Below are 13,218 nucleotides of genomic sequence, written 5' to 3' on the forward strand. Positions count from 1 at the left end.
AAGGTGCAATCTGCGACTGCAAAATTCTCACCATTTGTGCAGTTAATTTGATCAATTTCAATGCGTTGTTAAATGACGTTATCCTTTTACTTTTAATTATGGCCTAGTTTTTACTTGTTAAATGTGAAAATTTGGCCTAGTTTTTACTTATTGAATGTGAAACGATAACAGTTGCCGGATAGTGTGATATTTAAAATTCTTCTTGAAAACCCCTTCACTAAGAGGGATTTGCAAGTTTATGAGCGCTCGTCTCCGGAACGATCTATCATTTTGTCACAATGCCTGTCATTTTAGAATTTTGAACCGGAAATGGTCTCAAACGAGGCTCGCTGATGACTCATTCCTCAATTCCATCCGACCGATCTGACGTATACACGATAACGAATTCTTTTCAAATTCGTCTCAATATTCACAAATGAGCACTGATTTTGATTAAACAATTTATCTACATTTCTAAACGTTGCTGGGGCGTATATCTTTCCATGATCCAATATCATAACCTACTGAATACAAATGATATAAAAAATGTCAGAAGATAATACACACTGTTATAAATATTTCAAATTTTATCATTTCTATGTGTAGTCCAAGAAAGGATTGACTTGGTGTCAGGAGTTTTTACGAGCTCGTTTATTCATTCAACTTTTGTAAACCACAAATCTGTGGTTATATATTATGAAATGTAAATTATTATGATGTCATTGTAATCGACACTGGGAGTTCTAATTATACGATCCTTCTGAAGTTAGTCATGAATATTCGATTGATTATTTTACGTCTACAAAATAATTTTCAACTTGATACTATCTGTTGTTAGGAATTTATTTTTCGATAATCCGCTTGAATTTTTTTTGGTTTTCACACCGCCATCAATGAAATTTTGCAAGATGCTTTAGACTGTTACTCTACTACTTAATTCATCTTTATCGAATTGGTAGTTTTGAAATAATTCAAACTTGAATTTATTTATCAAATGCGTAGCTGAACTAAAAACGTTACAAAAAGTCTGTTTTCGATAATCGTAAGCTTTCTAGGAAACAAATTCCTCAATGATTATAATAACGAATGAAAATTCAGGAATAACATCGACTGTCCTGTACATTTACCTCTTTGCCATATTTGTTTCAAGATAGCAAACATTCGAGGCGACTCACTCCATAAAAATATCATTATCATCCAAATTGAAACGAAAAAAATTCCACGACGATCTAGCCTCCACCCAAAATGAGCGAGTCACAAGTGCTTGTGACAAATCAACTCGAAAAACATTATCGGTGAGCTGTCGTAAATCAGCGTATTCAAATTCCACTTCTAAAGCCCGAACGGAACGCTTCATTGTCATAAAACCCCGACTACAAGCCTGTTTACCGTTATTTCCCAGAATAAACAACTTAGTCAGGGGGGTAGAAAACCTAAGGGCAGATGTCCGAGGCCTTATCTCTCAACCTTTCTCGCATTTTTGTCGATTTCAGATGGTCAATGTGTTTGTTCAGGCCCGTTCAGTGTTTCTAGTCAACAAAAACAACGTGGTCAGCATTTTTTTTACTCTATTTTTAACTAACGTAAGTTTAATCTAACCTAACCTTTATTGTTGTGATTGTCACTGTCAAATCAGTTCTGTGTTCGATCAAACAGTTGATTTGTTCGTTTTCGTTTGGTGTTTTTAGTTGGGTAAATGCACTGGTTAGCCGACCGGCACTGGTTCTCGACCATTCCGTGATTTGAGATAAAATAATAATAAAAATATATCATGTAGTGCAAAATATTTTCGCGGTACGTGTTCTCGACCATTCTACCCTTCCAATATAGTTTGCATAGTAGTGGTATAGGTCAAAGTTTTCGCGCTAAAAATTAGTTTATAATCGCCTATCATAGAAAAGGTTCTTTCTCGTCCTCTCTTAGAAAAGTGCTTTGTGATATATGACCAGAAAATAGTAATTATTTCTTATTTTAAATGAATTATGTGTGTATATTTTGTTCCATATCAACTATAAGATATATTTTTTAGTGTATTTCAATCAAGAATCAAATAAATGTTAATTTTTTTGTTCAATATTCGGCGGTCGCGAACTGGTATTGGAAAATTTGAATCTTTTATTTCTCGACCAAAGAGGTCGAGAACCAATATGTTACTTCAATAATTGTTTATTTCAACCGATATATTTCTGTTGGATCATTTTCGTTTTGTTTCGATACCCTGATTCATTTATACATCTACTTTCTGAATATTAGTTTGCGACCACCGAATTAACGTTGAAACACTTATTTCTACCCTTTACTTATTCGCGGTCGAGAACCAATTTGATTGTACTTGATTCTCGACCACTGGTGGTTGGTATTTTATATTTTATTTACTCATTAGTTTCTAAATATTAAGAGCAAAATAACCAAATAATGTTGTATGAGTTGCTATTTTGAAATATTTATAGAAAGTGGAAACTTTTGCAAATAATTTTTTTTTACGTTCCGAGTGTTTCTTACTTGATTACCTTATCTGAAACCCATCTGAGTGATTCGATGGTACGGTACGAAAATAAGTACTAATCACTCATCTCGCTCTAAAGTTTTTTAAAAAATTTTTAAGTGGAGCGGCCACTATTTTTAGTGGTCGAAAACTAACACAAAAATGCTCGAGAACCGAAGGTTATTGAGATTTTCTATATGTTTTCACATTTCAAAGGTTAAATGCGGAAAGGACGCTTAAAATTATATGACGAATCATTTAAAACTCGCCAAAGAATCGATGAACACCAACAACATTAAAATTTGATAAGTTTATGTGTGAAAAAATCGTGCTCGAAATTGATGTTTCTGTTAACTGGTCGAGAACCAGTGCATTTACTCTATCGTAGTCAACAAAAACAACGTGGTCAGCATTTTTTTTACTCTATTTTTAACTAGCATAAATTTGATCTAACCTAACTTTTCATTATTTTGATTGTCAGTGTCAAATCATTTCTGTGTTTCATTAAGAAGCACTCTATTTTTAACTAGCGTAAGTTCAATCTAACCTAACTCCTTATTGTTGTGATTGTCACTGTCAAGTCAAATCATTTCTGTGTTCGATCAAAGAGTTGATTTGTTCGTTTTCGTTTGGTGTTTCATTTCTAGTATCGTAGTCAGCGGAAGCAACGTGGTCAGCATTTTTTTACTCTATTTTTAACTAGCGTAAGTTTAATCTAACCTAACTTGTTGTTGTGATTGTCACTGTCGAATCATTTCTGTGTTCTATCAAAGAGTTGATTTGTTCGTTTTCGTTTAATGTTTCTAGTATCGTAGTCAACAAAAACAACGTGGTCTGCATTTTTTGTACTATATTTAACTAGCATAAGATTAATCTAACCTAACTTTTTATTGTTGTGATTATCACTGTCAAATAATTTCTGTGTTTGTGATCAAAGAGTTGAATTGTTCGTTTTCTTTGCAGATTCCAGAGTGGTCCACGAAACTGGTTGGATTAATCGAAGTCTTTCAAAGGTGAGTCGAAATATCGATTATTTCGTTTTCGCGATCTGTTTATCGCATGTTTGCAACGTGCAATTGATATGTATGTTGGGTAATCGGAGTTGGTTTATCTAATCGGAGTTGTGTTCGTTATAAGTGCGGTTATGGTCGTTATCGATTAAAAATACACGGAGACAAGTGTTTAACGCGCGAATGTGTTGAATTTGTCGATTGGTTATCGCTATTCGTCGATGTTTATTGATCTCGAAAAATTTATTTTCGGAATTACGGTGTTGCATGTTTGTTTAGGTGAATTGCAATACGCCCTTTTTTTTTCGTGTTTTATTGGAGGACTTTATCTATCGGTCTGTAAAAATATTTGCAGTACTTGAAACAACAACTTGAATGGAAGGGTTTTAAATTGAGGAGTTTCGTTTCTTTAGCTCATTTTCTCTTAAACCTATTGACCTGTTTCAGCAATAATTTTTTTAATTGTATCTTGATTTCTCTGTAACATAACTCTTCAAATGCCGTTCTCTATTACATCGTTTTTTTTGTATTTCCGAATTTGATACTTCCTTTATAGAATAGTCTCAAAACTGAGGAAAAAGCTATCAAATAAAATAACCAAATGAAGATCATTAGTGAACAAAATCGTGGACCTTCTAGATCTCCTTGACGTCCGTCAACACATCATCGAAAATCGGCGATGTGTACATCCATATTCATGATTAACAAGAAGAAATGCGTCGATTTCGCCATTGATTTATGGCCTTCTGGTATGCTAGAAACTCTAATCACAGTTATTATCCGGTTTAACGATAGGAATACCGAGAGTCCGATTGTAGAAAATACCACGCCACGCGTGAAGTTACCAATCTGGTATGGAAACGTCGAAACAATGGGTGTCAATAAGATACCAATGGTATAAGTATAATAATGGGGTATGATTGCATGGTACGGCCAGATTTGGATATATACGACGCGCGGATTAGCCTTCAACGGTATACGTAGCGATTTGATTCGATGACGGTTTGCCTTTTTTCGTGCCTTGTTCGCTCGTTTGATTGTTATTATTCGTTGAAATGATACGCGTTAATATTCGAGGTGATTAGTATGGTTTATTTTCGAATTGGATATTATCTATCGCACCATGCCTTTTTTCGTGCCCTTTTCCGCTCCTTTGTTTATTTTTAATTGTTATTGGATATTATATCTCAATCAATATGCCTTTTTTCCGTGCCTATTTCTGCTCTCTTAATCTATATTGTTGGTGTTATTTTTCACAATAATTCGCGTATATGTTTGGTAAATATATCCTTGTGTTGACCTCATTTTATTATATCTCTATCAAACCATGCCTTTTTCGTGCTCTTTTCCGCTCCGTTGTTTATTTTCGTTTGTTAATGGATATAATGATACGAGTGGAGATTTGTAAGGAGTATGGTCGATTTTTTATTTAAAATATTATATTTCGATGACAATATGCCTTTTTTCCGTGCCTATTTCCTCTCTCTTAATCTATATTGTTTGTTATTATTATTATTCAGAATAATTCGCTTGAATATTTGGAGAATATATCCTTGTTTTGACTTGAATATTATATCTCTATCACACCATGCCTTTTTTCATGTCCTTTTCCGCTCCTTCGTTTATTTATGTTTGCTATTGGATATTATGATACGCATGGAAATTTATTGTTAGGTGTATGTCCGATTGTTGATTCAAAATACTATATCTCAATCATAATATGCCTTTTTTCGTGCCTATTGCCGTTCTCTGAATCGATACTGATTGTTGTTATTATTCATAATAATTCGCATAGATATTTGGTAAATGTAACCTTGTTTTGACTTTATTATTCAGTCTCTTATCACAACATGCCTTTTTTCGTGCCCTTTTCCGCTCCTTTTTCCGTTTTTTTTGTTATTGGATATAATGATACGCGTGGAGATTGGATGTGAACATTATGGCAGCTTTTTGACTTATAACTCAAGTGCACTATGCCTTTTTTCGTGCCTATTTTCGCTCCTTCTTTTGTTGATGTTTGTTATTAGATGCCTATTTCCTCTGTCTTAATCAATACTATTATAATAACTCGTGTAGATATTTGATAAATATCGTCGTGTGTTGACCTGGATATTGTACCCCTATCATATTATGCCTTTTTTCGTGCCGTGCCTATTTCATCACGATTTGTTACCTGAAGTGGTTACCGTTAGATCGTTTCAGAAGGGACCAGACAAAATCTTCTTCAGCTCGTAATTTTCTGACCCTCTATCATCTCCACCCTTATTCGGGTCACGCGGACGATCTTTCCGCAGTCCTAAGGGCGCAAACCTCCCCCTCCCCTCCTTTCTGTTTTCAACTTTTTAATCTCGGACTCGACCGACGTGCCATTTGAATTGTTGATTTCTTTATTATTTCGTATTTCTTCGGAAAGTTGGACCGCCCTCTCTCAAAGAGGAACTTTTTCCTAATTAAGGACTGGATATCTGGTGCCCCTTCTGTTTCGCCCCCGCGCGCGAGACGTCCGGGCGTCCTCGACGGCGGCGAGAGAGGGGGTGGGCGTCGAAGAGGTGGCGGAAAAATTCGGGAGCTATCTCTTAAATTGAGTTATTCGAGTTTCCGGTTTGGCGTTTGACGTCTTCGGGGAGAGGAGGGGGGGTAACTTTGACTGTTCGTTCGCCCTGTCAGGACCTGGAGGGCGATTTGTTTTTGGCGGTTTTAATACAAGAAGGGAGGAGGGTGTTTTTACGAAAGATTCAATAATAGCCTTCCTGAAATTTTCATAATTTACGACGTCCAAAGCTTTTCTCGAAAACTATAAAAGATACTGTTAATAACAGTTATTAAACATTCTACATTTCTAATAAGTGTTGATAACAATAATTAGGTTATAACAATTATGAAACAATAACGGTTATTAGAAATGTAAAATCTGAAGAAGCTACTGTGTCAGAGAAATAATTGTAATTTATAGAATTGAAAAGTGGAAATAGAATAACGGTCGTTTCATTTTAGATTTGTTTCGAATTTCGGAAATTTGACATATTAGGCCAATCGAAAAGTCCCCGGTCTGATGCACAGATGGCGGTGCTTGTATTAAATCCATATGATTTTTAGTTAGTACCAACCTTCAAACGATACGTGTCAGAATTTGACAGCAGTCTGACCATTAGTTTGTGAGATATTGCGTTGTGAGTGTAGCTACTTTTGTCATTTGAAAAAAGATGAAAAAATAGAATTTTAGTGTGCTGATAAAATATTGCTTTTTGAAGGTAAAAAATACAGTTGAAGCAGAATCTTGGCTTGATGAAGAGTTTCCGGGGTCTGCACCAGGAAAATCAACCATCATTGATTGGTATTCTAAGTTTAAACACGGTGAAATGAGCACTGAAGACTGCGAACGCGAACGGCGAACGCAGTGGACGCCCAAAAGAGGCTGTCACCGACGAAAAATCAAAAAAGTTCACAAAATAATTTTGAATGACCGTAAAGTGAAGTTGATCGACATAGCAGACATTATGATTATATCATTTGAACGTGTACATCATATCATTCACGAATATTTGTACTTGAGAAAGCTGTGTGCAAAACGGGTGCCGCGCGAGCTCACAATCGAGCTAAAGCAACAACGTATTAATGATTCTGAGCAGTGTTTAAGCGCAATAAACCTGAATTTGTGCGTCGATATGTGACAATGGATGAAACATGGCTCCATCATTTCACTCCGGAGTCCAATCGACAGTCAGCTGAGTGGACTGCACATGATGAACCGAATCCAAAGCGAGGAAAAACACATAAGTCAGCTGGCAAGGTGATGGCATCAGTATTCTGGGATGCGCGAGGTTTAATATTCATTGATTACCTCTAAAAGGGCCAAACCATCAACAGCGATTATTATATAGCGTTATTGGATAGTTTAAAGGATGAAATCGTTTAAAAACGGCCCTATTTGAAGAAAAAAAGGTGCTGTTTCATCAAAACAATGCGCCGTGTCACAAATCAATGAAAACAATGGCAAAATTGCATGAATCGGTCTTGGAATTGCTTCTGCATCCACCATATTCGCCAGATCTTGCCCCCAGCGACTTTTTCCTGTTCTCAGACCTCAAAAGAATGCTCGCTGGAAAGAAATTTAGCGTCAATGAAGAAGTAATCGCCGAAACTGAGGCCTATTTTGAAGCGAAAAACAAATCGTACTACAAAAATGGTATCGAGAAGTTGGGAGATCGCTATAATCGCTGTATCGCCCTCGAAGGCAACTATGTTGAATAATAAAATCGAATTCTGTCAAAAAAATGTGTTTTATTATGGTTGACCGGGGACTTTTCGATTGGCCTGGAAGAGGACTGGCCCTAAAATGGTACTCTGAGGTACACCCCTCAATTGGCCTGTTACGTCAGATTTACGAATGAACGAGTGCTCGAAAAGCTCCAAACTTGGAATGGAACACTTTTTCTCTCATTTTTCTCGAATCACGCCCAGATGATTCCCAATTCCCGAACTTTCGACGCGTCGACCGTCCCGCCATCTATGCCTCGAACAAAAGTTGTGCTCGCCAGACGGTGTCGTCCGGGAAAAGTTGAATGAAGAAACCAACAGCGGCACCCCCCTCCCCCTGCGTCCCTCTCGTCGATCGCGAGACGCACCGGGCGCTGTCGTCGGAAAACTCGGGAAAGCCGAAACGAAATTACGGCCCGGAAAACTGCGAGAGGAAGAAGACGTCGGATCGCGCGCTGGGAAAACTCCGGGACTGAAGTTTCAACGGCGGTTTTCCCGAACTTTTCCAACCCCCAGTACTTCGACGGGAAGTTTTCCTCCACTCTGCCCCGGAACTTTTCCAGTTTGTCCTACAAATCATATTAAATAAACCGGCGGCGGATCAGAAAACCCCCACCCCTTCTTCTGTAGTTTGCTATTAAGAGGGGTTTATAGCACGTGGCATTCTTGTGATTCTCCAAAGTCTCGGAGTGATAAACGTAGATAAAGGGAGCATATTTCATTTTAATTAAGCAAATTTTGTCCCTAACATGGAACTATCAAATTTGACATAAAGCGCGCGGATATAAAAACATATCAGTGAAACGATATTTAACTCAATTCGCGAGTTTCTCCACAAAGAACGCACTTCTTATGCCCCATAGTGAATCAACGTTTCATATCAACTCAAAATATATTAAAATAAATACCAATATATATCTGAAATTCAGAAAACAAACTTCAAGCGCGCCAAACGACGTGAAACAACCGATGACGCTAGGAGAGCACAAGTTGCCAAACCTTAGATTTCAGGAGGTAGATACAGAAAATAATAAATATTCTGCTTATTATATAATTCGACAATTAAGAAAATATCAGATTCCAAATATTCAAATTTGCATATTTAATCGGGAATCTCTCAAATAAATATATTTCATTCAATATAATATACATTTATAACGATATAGTAAAATTGTGGATTTGAAAATATATCACAATCCGACAACGTAATCTATCCATGTTGGGGACATGTAAGAATTGCGTATTCTCCCTCTATCTATGTTTATTACTCAATGTGGAAAACTAATCATAATTTTGTTGTTATAATTGACATATTGGGGTTTGAGACAATGATATTTCTCTCTAAAATATTTTTAAACCTCCACAACTTCCGGTTATACCGGAAACAGACTTTACTTTCTTATATCAAATGGCGGCACAGCCAGTATATTATTGCATCATTAGGTAGCTTATTAGATGACAAATTCAACTATATGCAATAACTTGGGTATAACCTCAACGGTTCACGAGTTAATGAGATACTGTTTTTTCAACAAATTAAACTAACCGAGATATTATTTCGATCAACTCCGATAACATATCAATTCGAGAACAGAATTGATTTTGACCTCGAATACTTCAATAGTACATTCTGAAACAAGTTGCAGAATGGGCTCCTATTCCAACACTAATGCGAAATTCGAAAACGAGCGACAAAGGAGCGAGTTTTCGAACGCAATATAATTTGGATTAAGTGAAATAATTTGCGACATTATTCGCTATTTCTCTTAATTCTGGTGGTGTTAAATCGATTTCGTCAGACATAATTCACGAATTTAATGCGTAATTATAAATTATTTCAAAATTCGAAATGTACGATTCAAATTGAAATTCCGTAATCTGTCAATTTTCGGAACAGTCACACCAACTGCCAAGATACAATACAAAAGTCACTAGGACGTATAATCTGAATTTTTCATTTAATTTCGACAATATTTCACAAAACTTGACTGAAATAGAGAAAATATCGTCTAATACTCGTTGCAGAAGGCAATTCCAACACTCATGCGTTCCAAAACTCGCTCCTTCGTCGCTCGTTTTCGAATTTCGCATTCATGTTGGAATAGAAGCCTATTCTACAACTTGTTTTAGAATATACTATTGACCTCGAATTCGTCAAGATCATTTGTGTCCCAAAAATCGATCATTTATCCCAAAGGAACAGCAAAAATCGTTCTCACACGCTAAATGCGAACTAATTTCCCCGCGACGCAAGGACGCCCGGCGTCGTCGGCATACTCGCATGACTAACGGCACCCCGACGACCCAGTTCTCCCTTACCCTTTCTCGGAATTACCGACGTGTCCGATACTAAATTTCAAGCGTTATCGACCCTCGGCTAAAGGGACCAGAGAGTTATATCGGCCCGACCGTCGACGACGGCGACGCCCGCGTCGTCCTGATAAGGACGCCGCCCGTCGAAGGGTCGCGGGGAAGATATCAATCGGGGGGGACCGCGATCCCGGGATATTCGGAGGGTTGGCAACACTGCGGGGTGGATTAATTAGGGAGTTGGTAACAGTGCGTGTCGTCGGTGTTGAATAATTTGAGATATTGGCAATAATGAATGAGGCACGACAAAAAATTCTATCCTGGTTGATATTAGTCGATAAATTGACAAGTATATATTGTATATAGTGATAATATTGTTAATTTAACATAATAAAAAATGTTACGCGTTACTTTATGAGCACACACTAAACTATTGTATTTTTGTCCACCCTGTACCAATTGGAATCAACATGTGATACATTTTGGGAATCAGCTCAGCTAGATTAATCGGAAAATTGAGTTAACTCAAGTTAACTCCAACTTAGCAGAGTTCGAGTTAGGACGGCTATTATAAAGGGATAACCGACGGTTGAGCCGTCAGCTACCAAATTCCGTATTTCTAGAAAGGAATTTGGTAGTTGACGCAACGGTAGAACCGTCGGTAATATTGCGAATAGTAGTTCACCGATGAACAAGTATTCTCTTAAAAAAAATCCATCCATCAGACGACACTTTTCACCCAACCCTCGTACAGTCTCGGCGACTATACGAGGGTAAGTCATAAACAACCCAACCCGACCAGTACCCAAAAACGCTTTAAAACCCGGAACGACGCCCTGGAACCCCCGAGGCGCAACAAGCCCAACGCCTACCCTACGAAAACCCCTCAACAGGTATCAACGGACGATCTAGCCGCCTACGAAATCGATATAAAGAGACGAAAATAGCTCGTACCTCTACTTATATTCATTACTTTCGCAATAACGGGCGTCCCCGGGTTTTCTACGGCAGCCAATCTACGCCGTGTTTACCGCGTAAATATTTGCCGAAAAGAGAGAGATATGGAAGAATTCCATTCTGGATCAATATTAATTCGTTTAGATAAGGGGCAATTTCCTGTTTCGTTTTGTGGGTTAATCCGTCGGCAAATAAGACTTCCAGGAATTTCGTACGCGATTAAAAGAGAAAGAGAGACAGAGAAGAAGGTCTTCGGGGTTCAGGTTGCGTTGAATGGGATTAGTTAAAGGTGGGTACGCACTACACGTTCTCGTTTGATTTGGAAGCGTAGGGTGAGGTAGGTAGGTATGGGTGAACTTTAATTTATGGAGTAACGGTTTTGTATCTGCTTTCGTAAAGCAGGTATCTATCTGAAATGAAGCTCTTCGAAAGATCAAAGGATAAAGTGTATTCAGAAAGAAAGATACTTGATAATGAAGTCGTGGAGGTATTTGTACAAATACTATTGAAATTAAAACGCAATTTTCCGATATGTTAAGTAATTAATATCCGTTTTTAAAATATGCGGTAGTTCATAATATAAAAGTTTCATATAGTTGGTAGAGTATTTACTCCACCAACTATATAAAACTTTTATATTATGAACTACCGCCTATTTTAAAAACGGATAATTCTTTAAACGGAAAACTGTACAGAAAATGAATAATTGAACTGAAAGAAGTCTAGATTGAGAGTTACTCACAGGGAAAACGAGCTGTCACGAAGTCAACGTTTTCTAGTTCAATCTAGGCTTCTGCAAGCCCGATATTCGTTCATATCAATGGTAAAGGCGCAGTTGCATGATTGTTTTTTATTTTTAGTTGAAATTAATATAATTTCAAGCCGTATATACACTATGTCCGTAAAGTATGGAACAAATTCATTTTTAGCTAAACAGACTATTTTAAGAAATAATCCTGAAACACGTCGATTTTTTATTTTAATTCACCGTATTTTAAAATAATAATCTAATATACTTTAGATAGAGATCTGTAAACTCAACCTCCTAACTCGAGTTGAGGGCCGGTATTTTATAGGATAACCGACGGTTCAACCGTTGCGTCAACTACCAAATTCCGTATTTCTAGATAGGAATTTGTTAGTTGACGCAACCAACGGTTGAACCGTCGGTTATCCTTTATAATACCATTCAATTTTTAGAGGGTTTGGATAGAGATCTGTAAACTCGACCTCCTAACTCGAGTTAAGGGCCGGTATTTTAAAGGATAACCGACGGTTCAACCGTTGCTTCAACTACCAAATTCCGTATTTCTAGAAAGGAATATGATAGTTGCGCAATGGTTGAACCTTAGGTTATCCTTTAGGAGTTAGGAGGTCGAGTTTACAGATCTCTATCCGAACCCTCTAAAAATTTGAGTTAGGGAGAATTTATCTCGAGTTAAGTAAACTCTAACTTGGCACAATTAGAGTCAACTCGAGTTAGTAGGTCGAATTGACACATTACTATCTAAACACCCAAAATCGCGGGGGGTTTTTGTCCAAAATTCCGAACCGTAAAATCTCGGCAGCAGAGTCTACTCTTCGGTACTTTGTCGTCGGCGGTGGCGGCGACACAGGGAGGGGCCTCGCAACGTATCGCAGAGTCGGTCGCGGCGAAACTTTTTCGGTCTCGAAACTTTTTATCTGGCGAGAGAAAAGTTTCGGAGCGATTACCCGTGTACACGCCCGAGTTCGGAAAGCTTATTACAATATTTCAGAAAGTTCGGGGGGGTGGGACCTCTCTCTTCTCCTCTCCGGCGAACTCTCGCAATTTATACTTTTTCCCAAAGAGAAACTTGCCGCCGTTCGGTAGACAAACAAGTTAATAAACCTATACAGGGGTGCGGCGAGGTTTTTTTTTATCAACGCGTCGGGTCCGGGGACCTGTAAACATGTCGTTCGGGGTACCTTGTCAACTTCGAAGTTCGGGCGGTGAGTTATGCGCCCGCGGGGGCGGGAGGGTAGAGGGTGCGCTCATTAGCGTGCGCCGGGGGCGGCCTAGTAACAGGGAGGATTTTTTTTTTCGACGCAAAGTTCCTATCGATTTTCGAAAACGTCTGTTTTGGCTTACACTAGAGGTTATGGGCCCATAAGCTGTTGTTCATCTTGTGGATGTGTCAGCTGTCTAGTGGTTGTCTGGTGAGGGAAACTCAGACATCCTTTGGGCTAGAAAAAACTGAA

At 38.0% G+C, this 13,218-nt stretch overlaps 1 protein-coding gene across 11 annotated transcripts in view; it reads left to right on the plus strand.

The window, feature by feature from the left end:
* The window catches only part of LOC123681272 (C-terminal-binding protein), a 61,184-nt gene that overhangs the window by 26,965 nt on the left and 21,001 nt on the right, over positions 1–13,218 (plus strand). For all 11 annotated transcript variants that reach the window (XR_006747673.1, XR_006747677.1, XR_006747674.1 and 8 more), the window contains exon 2: positions 3,428–3,477. The gene's annotated coding sequence lies outside the window, so the exon portion shown is untranslated. The remainder of the gene's footprint in view (positions 1–3,427; positions 3,478–13,218) is intronic.

This window comes from Harmonia axyridis, chromosome 5, assembly GCF_914767665.1.
Source record: "Harmonia axyridis chromosome 5, icHarAxyr1.1, whole genome shotgun sequence".
Classification (NCBI taxonomy): Eukaryota; Metazoa; Arthropoda; class Insecta; order Coleoptera; family Coccinellidae; genus Harmonia; species Harmonia axyridis.